General features: G+C 44.8%; 1 pseudogene; it reads right to left on the bottom strand.

The window, feature by feature from the left end:
- Positions 1-2,464: 2,464 nt before the first annotated feature.
- On the bottom strand, positions 2,465-2,820 carry LOC121444913 (annotated as a pseudogene).
- Positions 2,821-16,068: the final 13,248 nt, after the last annotated feature.

Raw genomic sequence — 16,068 nt, 5'->3', positions numbered from 1 at the left:
ATGTGAAGAGTTTGTTTTTATTGACATACTGGTTACTTAACATGACTTTAAACACTAGTATCCTAGGTGCTAAAGGGCCAGCTGTCCTAGGTGGGCATGTTAGAAATTAGGTAAATGAGCTGAGTGCCGCATCAAATTAGAGAGGAGAGTTACAGTCTTTTCGATCACTTCTCTAGGCATTTGGCCTCTGACTTTAGAAAATGATCAGCAGAGATTACCTCCTTTCCTTTGCCAGGGTAATTAGAAATTTACCTACTCGGAAAAGCCTTCACTTGACAGCGTCTTTTATTAAAATATATCCAAATTACAAAATATACTTTGTGAGATATGTCTAAAATATTAATTTCTACTCAGGTGAAGTAAAAAACATCCTTTAATGTCTTAATAAAAATCTTAATATAGCCGGGCGGTGGTGGCGCACGCCTTTAATCCCAGCACTCGGGAGGCCGAGGCAGGCGGATCTCTGTGAGTTCGAGGCCAGCCTGGTCTACAAGAGCTAGTTCCAGGACAGGAACCAAAAGCTACGGAGAAACCCTGTCTCGAAAAATCAAAAAAAAAAAAATCTTAATATAGTTTACTTTGTAACTTTAAGGACTTGGCTTGTATTATTGCAACATAGTCTGAGTTATCTACACTATTAAGAGCTGTTTTTAATTTCCAGAAACTTCTCAACCCCATGTTCTGTTATATGCACATTAGTGGTGACCTTAGAACTCTATAAACTGAGCCCTTTGTGACAGGTCTTTCCAAGGTAGGTCTCTATTACTTTATACTGACTTTCAGAAAAGCAGGGTCGTTTTTATTTCAGAACCGGTGTGGCAGGCCAGCCTCCAAAGGTGACCCCTCACTATCCTTACCTTCTGTATTCTACAGTTAACCAGGGTCGGTTTGTGAACATAGCAGAAGTGATGATGCATCACTGCATGTGTAAGCTATAACAGTAAGACTCCATCATCCGTCCTTTGCAAGCACCACTGTGGGGGAAGCCATGCTGTGTCTTTTGGAGATGTCTACAGGAGGACAAGGAACGAAAGACGGCAAACAGTCATGAACCTGGAAATAGATATTCCAGCCGCAGGCTATGCTTCAGAGACCACAAAAACTGTGAGACAGTCTTATTTTAAACTGTTAAATTATGGGGCAGTCGGTTGAACAGCGACAGATAATTGTCGGCTGTCCTGTAATTTATTCCCTACCCTTCACCCTCATATTTAGAATGTGAAAGGGACTTCCTACAAACAAGACTAATGCTTGGATGCTGCATGAGATGAACTTTTCCTGTCTTAGCCAAGAGCTGATGGCGTCAGAACCTGGCAGAAGTGTTTCTAATTCCTTTGCATTTGCAGACTTTGTCAGAAGCAGGTTCAGCACTTCTGAACATGTGTATTGGGTCCCCCAGAAACCACCTAGGCCTCCTATATTCAGCAGAATCCTGAGCAGGGCAAGTTGTGGATCGAACAAGCCTGCCTCTGTGGTGAAATCTCACCCCCAACCTCATCTTCCATCTTTCCAAGCTCTCTGGTTTAAGAAATCGTTGGCACCCGGTGAATTCTAGAGGGTACTCTGAGCACACTGTAGCTGACCAGTGACACTCGCCCCCCATCCCTAGCTAGTTTCCAATTCCCAGGTTAGGCCTAATCAATTTGTAAACTGCTGTGATTTTCTATTTCAAAGGATAAATGGAAAGTATTTCTGAGTGCTTACCTAAAACTCTAGACTGATAGCCACCATTCTGACAATCATCTTCATAGCAGCTCATATAATTGTTCTAGGCCACCAAGAGACACTAGACTAAAATCTAAGCTGGAATTTCACTATATTTATTTAAACCTACTTCTGAATGGTTTCCTCTACAAAAATAGTGTCCTCTCTTTGGCGTTAGGGATTTGCCACTACCAAATTTTAATAAGTCATCTGTGACACCATCACCCTTGTTTGCCCAGGGCACCCAAAAGCCTGCTAACCTAGAGAGGTTTGGTTTGGTTTGGTTTGGTTTTAGCAAAGCTATGAGTAGATGATTTTGTTTTCCTCCTGTCTTCCTCCCTTGTCTAACCCTGACTACCTGGGAAACTTTTTCCCTTCCATTTCACAAAACAGGCAACAATCAAGATCAATTTGATGCTTTTTTTTTTAAATTAACAAAACTGCAGGTTTAAATCAGGTTTACACTGTTTTAGAGTCCAAACGAAAGCTTTCCTTTTTCTTTTTTCTTTTCTTTTTCTTTTTTCTTTTTTTGTTTTTCGAGACAGGGTTTCTCTGTAGCTTTGGAGCCTGTCCTGGAACTAGCTCTTGTAGGCCAGGCTGGTCTCGAACTCACAGAGATCTGCCTGCCTCTGCCTCCCGGGTGCTGAGATGAAAGGCGTGCGCCACCACTACTCTCCTTGGCCTTTCTTTTGGAGGAATAGAATCTAGTGCTTGCAAACAGCAAACTCTGGGTCAGGCTACCCCCCACCCCCAGTCATCAAGCTTTGGCTGGGGGGTTGCTGGCCTTGACCCCCCCAGGTCAAGGTACCATCAGGTACCAGCTGGCCTGCATGCTCTGCACCACCACGTTGGTGAAATGGCGGGCCATCAGCAGATAATTTCGAGGCTGGACCCAGTAGGCAAAGCGCATGAAAGCCATGGAGTAGAAGCCATGAGGGCTGTTGTCATGCGGCCACCGACAATAGCGGGTGGCACCTTCATATCCCTGAAGGCAACCATTGGAAGGCCCCAGTTGGCCACAGGACCCCAGAAGTGGGTGCTAGTTATGTAATCCTGGAACTCCTTGGTCTTCACATATTCTCGAGTTTTCTGCACTAGTGCTGCCACACCTGCCATGGACGCTTCAGACGGAGGAATGCCAATGACGGTCAAGCTGCCAGCCAACAATGGAGCACCAAATGCCGACCTCGTTGCTGACCCTGATGAAGCAACAGCCAGCAGCAGCTTTTGTGCCTCTGCCATAAAGTACGCAGGGTCCCACAGGGTCCACGTGCTGCTCACACACTGCTGCCATGCTCAGCTGATGCGGGTCTATTGGCCTGGAAGGACCTGGCTGCCTGTAGCCCGTCCATCTTCCCATACCTGAACCCACACAGACAGGGCACTGAGGTCTCTACGAGCTACCTAGCCCACTCTCCCCAACTTGTTTCCTCTGGCCTATAACTCCATGGCAATTCAGTTTCTCAACCAGGTACAGAAATTCAGTCTTCAGTAATTTGAAGACATAGTATCATTTTACCCCTAAATATTTTAGCATCTGTCTTTTAGGAACAAAGGTATTTGTCTGCCTAGCTACAATGCCATTATCCACTGATAAATATGCAGGTCTGTATACAGCACTGTTAGCTGGTAGTCAGTACATAGTTACTGTTAGAGCTTGATGGCTGCCTTTGTTTCTGTTTCTCTCATTCTTGTTAGAAAGAACAAATTCAAAAGCCAGTCAGAGTTCACATTTGATTTATACCTGGGCTTAATCTCCTTTAATCTAGGACAGTTTCCCACCCACTCCTTTTTGTCTTGTGTAGAAACATTGATATTATTAAAGAGTCTAAACTACTGACTTCTCAGAATGTCCTTAATTTGAATTTGAATTTGTGGGCTTTTTCATAACTCATTATTCTTGTTTTTATAAAACAAGAGCACCAATTATATTGTCTTTAGTACATTATTAGGAAGGCACTTGGTGTCACTGTGCTCCATCATTGTGGAACCTGGGTACTTGATTACAGAGTTGTCTAACAATTTCTCCATTATAAAGGTTTTTCCCCCTTCATTAATCAACAGATAATCTTAGGATGCACTTTGATAGTATATGGGCACCCTATTCTCCAACAACTTTCCGTAATAAATTTTTGTCTGTTAATGAAAAATCTTTAAAAGACTTACTTTATTTTATGCACATGTGTATATGTATATTTATGTGCCTATTGTGTGATGGGCCTGTGGAGACCAGAAGAGGGTTTCTGATCCCCTGGAGCTGGAGTTATGGGTATTTGGGAACTAAATTGAGGTCCTCTGGAAGAGTGGCAGGCACTCTTAACCACTGAACCACCTCTCCAGTCCCACTGAAAATGACAAACTTTGTGGCTATTTTCCCAATGATTTTACTTTGTATAGTTAAAAAAAGGGCAATTGTTGGGCTAGAGAGATGGCTCAGTGGTTAAGAACACTTGTTACTCTTGCAGAGGACTTAGGTCCAATTCCCAGCACCCACATGGCTTTTTGTAACCTTCTGTAATTCCTGTTCCAGGGGATCTGAAACCCTCTGGCCTTCAAGGACATAAGGCACACACATGTTGCACATATATGCATGTAGGTAAGATACTCATACATATAAACATAAAATACATCCTAATTTTTATAAATAGCAATTGTTGAAAAGTAATTGCATATGCATTAAAATACTAATACCTTCTGTGGTGATTTACAAACAAGGAACCTTTAAAATGAATGTTATTTGTGTAAGCACCCAGCATTGTTCTTTAAAAGGGAAGGACATATAACCTGTTTTTCCAGAAGGCTGGGAATTATAGGTGATCAATAGCCTGGTGATCTGCATTATTTGTTGGGCCAGGCCTCTCTCACAACTAGGACCAGAGATGGCTAATACCCAGGTGACCTCTATGCTATCTGTATGACCGAGACCAGGCCAGATCCTTTCCCTAGTCCCTTAAGCTAGTATAGGTAGCCTGCCTATCTCTAGAACCCATTTTCTTGGAAGAAATGACATGTACATTGAGCTGAGTTTTGGTTATGCCTTCTTGTGCAATGGGGATTGTCTTATCCCAGGATATTTTTTCCAAATTATAATATGTTTAAATATGCTGGCAATAAACCTGGCCTCTGTTTATCTAGGTTGACAAGTCAGCCTAAACCTAGTTTTCATTCTCACCTCTTCACAGTTCATCTTCCTATGTTCTGTGATACCTGCAAGAACCCTTCCAGTGTATATTTACATCTCCACTACTATAGTGATAAGAGCAGCAGCGGGGCTGCATCCCCAGCACCCCAGCTGCCTGCTAGCTTATGCCCGAAATAACAACACACAAACTGTATTCATTTAAACACTGCTTGGCCCATTTCTATCTAGCCTCTTCTAGGCTAATTCTCACCTATTAATTTAGCCCATCTCTAATCATCTGTGTTGCACCCCAAGGTGCACTCACCGGGAAGATTCTAGCCTACGTCCATCCTGGGTTGGAGCTGAATCGCCTCTGCCCAGGAGAGCGGAGCATGGCGTCTCTATCTGAGGCGTCTTACCTCACTTCCTCTTCCTCCCAGCATTCTGTTCTGTTTACTCCACCCACCTATGTTCTAAGCTATGAGCCCAAGCAGTTTGTTTATTATTTAACCAATGAAATCGACAGAATGATATATGACACTCCCACATCACACTACTTTATAAATATAGTTCAAACAGATAGTATAGCCAGACAGAGTGATAGACACCTGCACTTGAAAGGCTAAGTATATTAGGGTTCGCTAAGGGAAAAGAAATGATAGAATGAATATATATTAAAAGGGGATTTATTAGACTGGCTTACAGAACGTGACAGCATTGGTTGTCTCATGACTCAGCAGTCTCAGTTTGGTGCTGCAGGCCTGGAGGATTCCTGGAGAGCTGCTGGTTCTTAGTCTATACTGGAACCCTCAAGAAATTGGATTTAATCCAGCAGCAACAGGATAGTCAAACTTGCCAGCAAGAGTAAGGGCAAACAAGCAAAAGTTTCCTTTTTTCATGGCCTTTTATGTGGGCTCCCACTGGAAGGTGGCCTGTCATGGGACTCAACCAAGCAACATCAACATGAATACCCTTCAAAGAAAAATGATGGGAGGAACAACACAAAGAGTCATAGCTTATCCTAGTCTTGCGACTTCTTCTGAAGTTCTTGGTCACAGGGCCTTTGGAATCCTGCTTGACATGAGTGACCACAAGCCAACCCACTTGCAAATGAGTGCTTTCAGTTCTTTTTAAGTTTTTATTTTGAAATAATTTCAAATTCATAGGAAAGTTGGAATACTCTTTACAGTCCCAAGAAAGAAAAAAAGAAAGAAAGCCCCTTATATATCCTTTATCTAGATTCACAGTGAGAGTCAATCTTTCCTTTCTGCCCCTAGAACACTATGTAACTGAGGATGGCCTTAAACTGCTGATCCTCTGCTTTCACCTTTGGAGAGGTAGAGTTATAGGCATGTGTTACCATACCTGGATCTAAGAGTCTTTCGTTCTGTTTGTTGTTTCTTTCTCTTTCTTCGTTTCTTCCTTTCTCCGAGAGTATTTAACTCTGGTGTATATTTCCTGGCATGTAGGCATCCACATACTTTCTTTTACAACAGCCTTAAAATCAAGACATGTACCATCAAAACTAGTATACAATCCATAATCAAATTTTGCCAATTGTCATTGTAATATCCCATAGGACAATATTTGTTTATTTATTATTTTTGGCTTTTCAGAACAGGGTTTCTCTGTAGCTTTGGAGCCTGTCCTGGAACTCATTTGTGTAGACCAGGCTGCCCTCAAACTCCCACTGCTGGGATTAAAGGCATGCACTACCACCCGACAAGGACTTATTTTTATTGACTGTGTCCTTGAAGATTCAGTTCGAGCCTAAAGTTTAGTGGAATGTCCCTCAGTTTGTTTCCTTATGCCCATCTCTATGGTCTGAATATGGATGTATTCTTGGAAAAATTTCATAGCTTGGGGTGGACACGGTGTTGCACACCTTTAATCCCAGCACCTGTGAGACAAAGGCAGATGGATCTTTATGAGTTTGAGGTCATCCAGCAATATACAATGAGACCCTGTCTCAAAAATATTCATACTGGAACCTAACTCCCAAGATGTCAGTTCCAAGTGGGGCCTACCAGGCCTCGTAGTGTGCCCTTTAATCTAGCATTTGGGAAGTAGAGGCAGGAGGACCAAGATTTTAAAGTCATTCTTAGCTATATATTAAACAAGATTCTCTAGTAGAATAGAACCGAGAGATTGGGGAGGATTATAAAGGGAATTTATTAAATTGGCTTACATGATATGTGTTTGGGTGGAAGCTTCACCTTAGCCCCTGGCATCCATTTATCCAAAGAGTCTGGATGTTTAGTTGAAAGCACCACCTCAGCCCTTGGCGCCCATATATCCATATGTTTGGGTGGAAGTTCCATCCCAACACTCTTCCCCTGGGAGTTGCTTCAGTCCAGACTCCATGTCTGAGAAGGCCTGCCAAATAGTAACCCCTCCCCAGAGATGCTCAAGACTGCTGCCACAGAGTATTTAAACTGCCCCCCAGAGAACAAACACGTGGTTTTCTGGTCTTCCTTTCCCATCTCTTTGTGGGGCAGGAAGGCCACCCAGGAGCAATGGTATTCATTAAACCTGGACTTTTTCTAATTCAGTTTGATTTGGTCTGATTCAGATTATTGAATCAGCAGAGAGGTTTATTGGGGCACAAAAACCTTTCATCTGGAGGTCCCACCGAGAAGGCTGTTTTTCCCATCGACACGGGGCCACAGGTTGGGAAAACACCCTCCCTCGTACCTGCTCTCTGTCAGGCTAAAATCGGCTTCCTCTGGGTAAGTTCCAATTTCCAAGTCATTGCCTTTAGAGGCCCAGGGCAGCATACGATTTCCAGGCTGTCCTGTGGAAGACATGGTCATACAGGTGCCCAACCTGACTGGGACAAGGGCCTGCCTTGTCCCTATGGGATTCCTTTATTAGATGTCCTGTTAAGGGTATTTCTCATACCCCTCTGATTTTGACCCAAAATCTACCACAGTGAATGCATTGCGTTAGGCATTGGGTTTGGCATAGACTTGCAAAATGGGTACCTAGAATTCGAGGCCTAATTCTCAAACGCCCTTGGGCTGCCTTTTACAAAATCTTTTTAAATTGGCGCTATCTGACACCATATGTCCTTAATGCCTCAAATTTTTACCAGCATGTAAACAAGTAAATAAGCCCCCATATGCCCATGGTTTCTGGATGCTGTGCTCCCCCTCCCCAAACCCCTTCCCTGCTTCTCACTGCTTGCTGTTTGTCTGCATTCCTGGCATGTGACCTGGTCATCCTGGGATCCTCCTGTTCCCCCTGCCCTCCCACTCAGAGCTGCATAGGTGTTCCATTCTTAGTTTCTGTTCCCCCTTACAGCATCTGTTGATCTGGCCCTCAGTGGGACCACCTGTGTGCTTTCTGGCTTCTGCAGCCTACACCAGGATTTTAAGTTGGTCAGCTGACAGTTTCCTGGAAAAAGTTATGTCTGTCTGTTAATATATATATATGTATAAATAATGTGGCCACAGTATTCTTGTTTTATGTCTGTGTGTGTATGTTTGTTTTAAAATCTGTAAAACTTATAACTCCAGATTACAACAGCTCTGGAAAAAATACAAATGTGGATAGCTGCCCTTTTGGTTGAGGTCAAAGTAAAAACCTCAGCGCCATCTTTGGTAAGAGTACCCACGGGTGCTGGCTCTACCAAGGAGATAATCTGCCGCCAATATGTTTTGACTTAATAAAATATTCCTTCTAATCTTCTTGCCTTCACTGGCACTGATAAGCTATAACTGATTGGGTAAGCTATATGTCTAAATTTAACTTACATGTCTAATTTATATATACCTAGCAGGTAATGGTACCCTGATGCTCAAGTGCCTATACAGATCTGAGAGTATGGGATTTAACAAAAGATCTTATGACAGAGAGACATGCTAGCTCCTGTAGATGCATGGTTGCAGAAGACCTTCTGCTTAGAGGCTTGCCTTTGAATATGGCAAAGCCATCCACACAGCAGAAAGCTGCTTTTACCTCTTCAGCTTCCTGGACACTACACCAAGGGATCAATCGTCTCACCCTGCCAAGACAGGTAGACTGAACCCCCGCACAGGAAAATCTTCAGGCCTCCTGGGATCAGCAGTTAAAGGCAATTACTGGTGTTCGCCAAAAACTATGGAGAGACTTGGGATTGTCTGGGTAGCTAAAAAAGCTGTCTCACTTCTGCTCCTTTATTTATCCCTCCCAAATCTGTCTGAGGGTGTTTGATGACTTAGGGTACTGGTAGTTCATCACTTTATTTGCTAAGTTTCCTGTAAGACAATACAGGCTTCATAGTCCAGGATTAACAGGTTTTAGGTGTATCTTCAGAGTTTCCAATTTCCTTTAATTGTCTTCTAAAATGTTCATGCCTTTTAACCTAAAGCCATAGCCTTTTGCTATGACACCAAGGCGTAAATCTGTTCCGGTTGTCTTACAGATACCTGCAGGTTCCTTAAAAAAAAAAAAAAAAAGTCCCGCCGGGCGGTGGTGGCGCACGCCTGTAATCCCAGCACTCGGGAGGCAGAGGCAGGCGGATCTCTGTGAGTTCGAGACCAGCCTGGTCTACAGAGCTAGTTCCAGGACAGGCTCCAAAACCACAGAGAAACCTTGTCTCGAAAAAACCAAAAAAAAAAAAAAAAAGTCCTGCTGTATCAAGAAATCTGGTCTGATAAAAACAATCTCCAGATTCTATTTTAACTCCGCCCATTTTCAAGCATATTTTGCAGGCCACTCCTGCTGTCTGGGTCAAGACCAGCTTACAGAGGGCCTTCTAGGTAATGCCAGAACCTGCACTAGCTCCTGGAACTTCAGCATTAGTACCACCTCTCCTGGCTCAAATGGACACCTACCCAACAACTAAAATCTGGTTTTAAAGGGCATATCTGCTCTCGTCTCACTCATTCACCCAAGCCTCCCCTGTACAACCAGGGCACTTCTCTGAACTCTTCCCATGGCTAGCCCCATTCATAGGGCACTTCTCTGAACTCTTCCCATGGCTAGCCCCATTCATAGGGCCGATAATAACAATATATCTTTTCTCCTAGCCACCTGCCTTCTCATCTCCCTCAAGGAACAGATGCCTGAGGTCTCCAGGATGGCAGTTAACCAGATGTTTCTGTAGTCACACCTCCTGCTGAGTGTGAACCCACCAACTCCCAACTCTCCCCACTCCCACGTCGTCCCATGCCTGCAGGAAGTAGCCAGACTTGGGCCGGCACCCCTATACCCAAAGAGTCTGGGATGTTTGGGTGGAAGCTTCACCTCAGCCCCTGGTATCCATATATCCAAAGAGTCTGGGAGTTGTCTCAGTCCAGAGTCCACCTCCAAGAAAGCCTGCCAAACATTGACCCCTCCCCAGAGATGCTCCAGACTACTCCCACAGTGTATTTAAACTGCCTCCCCAGAGAACAAACTCATGATTTTCCAGTCTTTCTTCCCCTGCTCCTCTCTGGGAGACTGGAAGGCCACACAGGAGAAATGGTATCCATTAAACCTGGACTTTCTCTAATTCAGTTTGATTTGGTCTGTTTTTGATTATTGCATTGGCGGTGAGATTTATTGGGACACAGAAACTTTTCAGTATAGTCTGGGTAGTCCAGCAGTGGCTGTGTTCACACAGGAGAGAGTCTAGGAACCCGGTAGCTGCTCCATGCAGGAAGCTAGACGACTAAACAGCTCCAGTCTGGCCTGGAGCATACCCTGAGTTTCCGGTCTTCAGTTCACGTCAGAAGGCTGAAGAAACTAGGCTCTGCTATCACTGGCGGGTGGAGGCAGGGTGGCGGTTCTGTCGGCAGCAGCACTCAGCAGCAAAGGTGAGCAGGCAAAACGCCAAAGATTTTTTTCCTCCGACCTCTTTCTGTCTGGGCCACTGGAAAGTGCTGCCCGTGTTGAGGGTGGGTCCTTCCACTTCCGCTAACCTAATCAAAATTGCTCACAGGCCTGCCAGAGGCTTGGCTCATGGGGAATTCTTAGAAGGAGAGAAACCTCGCCAAATGCTGAATTTCCCAAATGCTTAAATTTTAGACCTCCTGGCTTCCAGAACTGCGAGGAATATATTTCTGTTATTTAAAAATTACCCAGGCTAAGGAATTTCATTAGAGCATCTCAAACTGACTGTGACAGCTATCTTGAGGGTGTTCATTTTTGGCAGGCACACAATAGAAGAGATGTTGTACCTCCAGGGCATTGTATTAGGAAGCACGCCGTCTCTGGCTCTTTATGATGTTAAGGTTGTGGTTGCCAGCTTTCTCCCCTGGAAAGTCAGGGGTTCCCCCTTTGCAATTAATAAGTAATTTGTGGGAAGATACTTTGAGACATTGTAAATGTCTCCTCATTAAATATTTAACCCTTGAGTGCTACCATCTCTTGATGAGTCTTCCTAGAATCAAGCATTATAATGACATTTCACTTTCTAAGAGTTTTCCTCTCCTAATTTTAGACATTAAACATCAGAAATGTATTTCACTAAATTTGCCCTGGAATGCTGGTCAAGAGTTTTGCTTTGTTTTGTTTTGTTTTTTTTTGGGGGGGGGTTGTTATTTTTAAAACATGGAACTGTTTCTGAATTTGTGTCTTTATAAAAATGGGACATTCAAGATTTTTTTTTGCCATCTTCCATGCTGAGTTCCTTGGAATATTCGCTCATCATTTCTACCAAAGGGAATAAATAGCATTGTGCCTCATGAGGCTGGATGAATAAAACAATAGGCCATTATATCGGCTCTGCTATTTTCAGTCAGTGCTAAAAGCAATTTTCCAGGCATCTGTGGCCCTTATTCGAATCTTTCATTCTTTACTGTTTCTCTCAGGTGTGTACAGCGGCCAAAGGTGGGATGCCCCTCTCACCCCCGCCAGGAGCTATATAGGATGACGATGGTTGTTTGGTGTGTTGTGTCTCAGTTTGCCCCAGCTGTCCAGTGCCCCCTTGTATGGTCTCCTAGCCGGGGTCCCTCAGTATAAATGGCAAAAGATCAGTTGTGCTCCGCCTCTGTGGAACCACTGCCTCCTCTCAATATCTTGCATATATTGCCTTTGCCTTTTGCACAGGCCCACAGCCCCCTGGCCGTCAGGTCAACTGTGAGCCCAGCAGATGCTGCACTTTTCCTTCACTTCCTTTCTGCTCAGGGCCCACTTTGGAGGGTCCTATTGCAGGGGAGGGGCATGTTTATTGCTCACCAAATAGGCTCCCAGCTGGACCTAAGACTTAAGTTGACACAAGAGAGTAACAGGAGAAAAGCATACGAACTTGTAAGAGATTTACATAACCGGGGAGGTGGCAGGACTGATGGTCTTTTGTATTAGGTTGGACAAAGAGAGGCAATTGTAGAAAGTCAGTCAGTGGGAGATCTGTGTGCGCAGAATTCTCTCCACTGAAAATTGTTTCTCTTGCTATGCAAAGGGTATGTTTCTATGAGGAAGTTCGTCTGTTTTTCTGAAGAAATGAATCTGCTGGGTGCCTTTAGAAAGGAATCCCTATGGCTGAGTGGCACATTTTGGGGTGCCATATTCACTGTTGTAGAGGTAGTAGTGCTCACTCCTAACAACTACTCTTTGCATCAGAAATAAAAGCTTAACTTTCCCCCGTGAGATGACCAACTATTTTACATCTCAGGAAGATACATACGAACAGAATTTTGACTTTAAAAAAGTTTTCATGGGTACTGGGGATGGAACCAAAGGCTTGCACTTGCTAGGCAAATGCTCAGCCCTAAAACTCTTTATTTAAAAAATACACTATGTAATGGGAACAGGAGGGATCAGCTGGGGAAAGATGGAGGGAGAGAGTAGGAGAGACAGCTGGTACCTGGAGGGCATCTTGGGGAGTGGCTAGACACCTAGGGCAGTGGAAACTCCCAGGAATCTATGAGGGTGACCCTAGCTAAGACCTCTAGCAAAGCGGGATATGGAGCCTGAACTGGCCAGCTCCTGTAACCAGGCAAGGCTTCCAGTGGAGGGAACCTTTGACCTACAGTTTGTCCTGCCTACAGAATGTACTAGGATAAAGTTGGCACAGAAATTGTGGGTGACAACCAATGACTGGCCCAGCTTGAGACCCACAGCATGAGAGGGAGTCACCCCTGAGAGCCAGGACCGAGAAGTGGGAGACCTAGGAAAGAACCAAACACAACTGGCAAATTAAAAAAAAAATCAACGAATGACACCTAATGATATTCTTCTATACTACAGATTGGTGCCCAACTGTCATCAGAGAGGCTTCATCCGGGAACTGATGCAGAGACCCACAGCCAAACATTAGGTGGAACTCGGGGAATCCTGTGGAAGAGGCGGGAGGAAGAATTGTAGCAGCCATGGGGGTCAAGGGCACCACAAGAAAATCCATAGAACCAACTATCCAGGGCTCATAGGAGCTTACAGAACCTGAATGGACGAACAATCAGGGAGCCTGCATGGGACTGACCTAGGCCCTCTGCACATATGTTACAGTGATGGAACTTGATCTTCTTGTGGGACTCCTAACAGTGGAAGCAGGGGCTGTCTCTGACTCTGTCACCTGCTTTTGGGACCCTTCTACCAGATTGCCTTGTCCAGCCATAATAGAAGAGGAGGTGCCTAGTCCTACTGCAACTTGATATACCATGGCTGGCTGATATCCATAGGAGGCCTGCCTGTATCTGAAGAGAAACAGGAGGAGTAGTGGATGGGGGGAGGGACGGAGAGGAGAGGAGAGGAGAGGAACATTGATTGGGATATAAAAACAAACAAATATTCTATGAGTTCATAGAATATTTAATTAACTGGGCTGGGAAAATAGCCCAGTTAATAAAGTACTTGCCTTGGAAGCATAGGGACCTGAGCAAGAGCTCCAGAACCCACATCAAAAGCCAAGTGTGCACTGCCAAGTACACACTCAGCGTTTAAGAACATGTTCTCCAGCTGGTGTGGTGGTACACACCCCTAATCCCAGTACTGAGGAGCCAGAGGCAGGAGGAACTCTATGAGTTTAAGACCAGCCTGTTTAACAGAGTGAGTCCCAGGACAGCCAGGGCTATGTAGAGAATCATTGTCTCAAAAGGGAAGGAAGGGAGGGAGGGAGGGAAGAAGGAAGGAGAGGGAGAAAGAAAGGAAGGGAGGGAGGGAGGGAGGGAGGGAAGAAGGAAGGAAGGAAGGAAGGAAGGAAGGAAGGAAGGAAGGAAGGAAGGAAGGAAGGAAGGAAGGAAGGAAGGAAGGAAGGAAGGAAGGAAGGAAGGAAAAAGTCCTCTTGAAGAGGACTGGTATTCAACTCCTGGCACCCACATCAGACAGCTCACAATTGCCTTATAACTCCAGCTCCAGGGTAGCCTCTATGGGAATCTGCACTCAGGTGCACACGGACATGTATGCATATAGCATATACATCATTAAAAATGAAGTATTTTTTAAAAACCAAGCATGGTGTCACATATTTGTAATTCCATTGCTGGGTGGGGGGAGATGGGCAGATCCCTAGGTTTTGTCTACTTGAAGACCTCCAGGCCAGTGAGAGACCCCATCTCAATAAAATAGGTAGATGGCCCTTCAAGAATAACACCCAAAGTTGTCCTCTGCCCTCCACATGCATACATGTATGTGTGTCCCTACCTACACAAATACACACACACACACACACACACACACACACACACACACACACACACACACCAGGTGCGGGGAGACAAAGGGAAAGGAAGTCTAAAACCTATAATCCCAACACTGTTGTGGGGCAAAAGCCAAAGGACCACTCAGCAAGATCAGCATCCAGATCTGAAAGTCTTTATTAAACTAGCCAGTGAGAAGCAGTTCTCCCAGAGCAGCCCCAACTGCTTTCTGCAGGTAGCTTTAAAGGCAAAAACCACATCCTGGTTTGATGGAGGAGGGTCATTGGCTAATAAAGGAACTGCCTTGGCCCATTTTATTGGTTAGAGGATAGGTGAGAGGAGTAAACAGAACAGAACGCTGGGAGGAAGAGGAAGTGAGGTCAGACTCGACAGCTCTCCTGTCGGGAGCAGACGCCTGAGAGAGACGCCATGCTCCTGGCTCCTGGGCAGACGCACGCTATGAAGCTCCGACCCAGGATGGACATAGGCTAGAATCTTCCCGGTAAGCACACCTAGGGGCGCAACACAGATGATTAGAAATGGGCTAAATTAATATGTGAGAATTAGCCTAGAAGAGGCTAGATAGAAATGGGCCAAGCAGTGATTAAATGAATACAGTTTGTGTGTTGTTATTTCGGAGCATAAGCTAGCCAGGCGGCTGGGGTGCCAGGGATGCAGCCCTGCCACTCCTATTACTACACTGGTTGGCGGCTGCCAGGGAAAGTAGGGCAAGCAAGCAGTTTAACAGACGCAAAAAGCAGCAGTTAGCTGGAACATCTTGACCTTAAGTTTCTGGAACAGAGTTGGGCGATTTTTGAGGGACTTTTCATAGGGTAGTCTAAGTGAGGGGGGTCAACTCTGGGTCAGACCTAAGATGGCTGCAGCAGAGACAAGATGGAGGAAGCTTTTTCTTAGTTCTGGTTTGCCTTTCTTAACTATGGCCATCACTGTGTTGCCCACACCAGCAGCAGGAAGTCTGTTCAGTCGTCCATTGATTCCCTTCACTGAGACAATATACAAATTTTTGCCTCTTGTATTTTCAGCACAGTTGATCACAGCTCCTACCGGAAGACCCAGGGAAATCTGGACTTTTGCTTCAGAGGACCCACTGATATACTCAGGAGTCTAAGACAGGAGGATTGTACGTTTGAAGCCAGCTATATAGTTATACCTTATCTCAAAAGGAAATAAAAAAGCACAGAGCTTTCTGACTCTTTCTGAGCATTCAAAATGTCGAAGCTAGGACTTGGTGGTCCTCCAGAGCAAAATTCCTTAGGAGCTGTCTTGAAAAACCAAAGGAAAAAAATCCTGGCTCTCTGGTGTGTGTGTGTGTGTGTGTGTGTGTGTGTGTGTGTGTGTGTGTGTGTGTGTGTGTTTGTGTGTGTTTATTGTGTAGCTTTGGAACCTGTCCTGGATCTTGCTCTGTAGACCAGACCAGGGTTGCCTCAAACTCACAGAGATCTGCCTGTTTTTGCCTCCTGAGTGCTGGGATTAAAAGCGTGTGCTACCACCTCCCAGTTAACTTTTTTTTTTTTTTGGTTTTTCTTTTTTTTTTAAGTTTTAAATTTTTTTATTGAGAAAAGGAAAAAAAAAAGTATCCGCCTCCTCCCAACCTCCCATTTCCCTCCCCCTCCTCCCACCCTTCTCCCCCTCCCCCCAAACTCCTCTCCCCCTCCCTCTCCAGTCCAAAGAGCAGTCAGG

This window comes from Microtus oregoni, unplaced genomic scaffold, assembly GCF_018167655.1.
Source record: "Microtus oregoni isolate MIOR12 unplaced genomic scaffold, Mior012 000147F_ref0000457, whole genome shotgun sequence".
NCBI lineage: Eukaryota > Metazoa > Chordata > Mammalia > Rodentia > Cricetidae > Microtus > Microtus oregoni.
The sequence above is the reverse complement of the archived record's forward strand: the minus strand, read 5'-3'. Positions and strand labels throughout refer to the sequence as shown.